This window comes from Galeopterus variegatus, unplaced genomic scaffold, assembly GCF_000696425.1.
Source record: "Galeopterus variegatus unplaced genomic scaffold, G_variegatus-3.0.2 Scaffold1888, whole genome shotgun sequence".
In the NCBI taxonomy this organism is placed as follows: domain Eukaryota; kingdom Metazoa; phylum Chordata; class Mammalia; order Dermoptera; family Cynocephalidae; genus Galeopterus; species Galeopterus variegatus.
The window spans coordinates 304,942-305,748 of record NW_007727999.1 but is presented as its reverse complement, the minus strand read 5'-3'; positions in this window follow the sequence as shown (position 1 = coordinate 305,748).

The window sequence follows — 807 nt, the reverse complement described above, 5'->3', positions numbered from 1 at the left end:
CCCCCCCCCCACACACAAAGCAGCTGTCATCCCAGGCACAAACATTGCTCGGAATCCTCTCATCTACTGCCAGACACCCAGAAGTCCTAGACATATGGATATATTTCCTCCAAACACATCTAGACACAGCAAACACAACTTCATTTGGCATCACGTTCCCCAGGCTCTGGAGACAACATGATTTGGGCTCTCTGCTCTCTCCTTGGGGATCTCCAGGCCTGGTGGGAAAAATAGGAGTAAACAAACACTTGACAAAGCTGCAGAGTTACCAGTCCTTTGACAGGGACATGTGGGAGCAGGGAGCAAGGCAGGTAGTACGGTTGGCATGCAGAGCTGTGAACGTCATGGCATGTCCAGGGAATTAAAGGGGAGTTCAGTTGGGATGGGGTGGAGGCAAGGGCCAGATCATGGTGGGTTTCCAGGCTAAGGAGCTTACTGGGTAAGGAGAGATGTGAGATTTTCATGGAGGGAAGTTTCATGATTGCATCTATATTGCCTGTTTTGTTAAACTGACACATACATACCCATACCCCAAACACTCCCTGAATTCAGTCCCATCCTTCCCATTAACAGCTTCCTGCATCCCTGTTCTCCATGACAGCAATTGAGCTGAATCTGGGGGCCTGGTTGGAGGGCAGGTGAGCTCTGTTTGTTTTCCAGCCCTAGGAAGTTGCCTCCATCAAGAAATGCCTTTCTGATCTCTGGAGCTCTGTCCTCTGTCCATAGCTGTGACAGTCACCATCTCAGGCTTGTCTTTTCCTTCACTCTGGAAGAGATGGCAGTGTTCCCCTCTGGGGCCTGATCCAC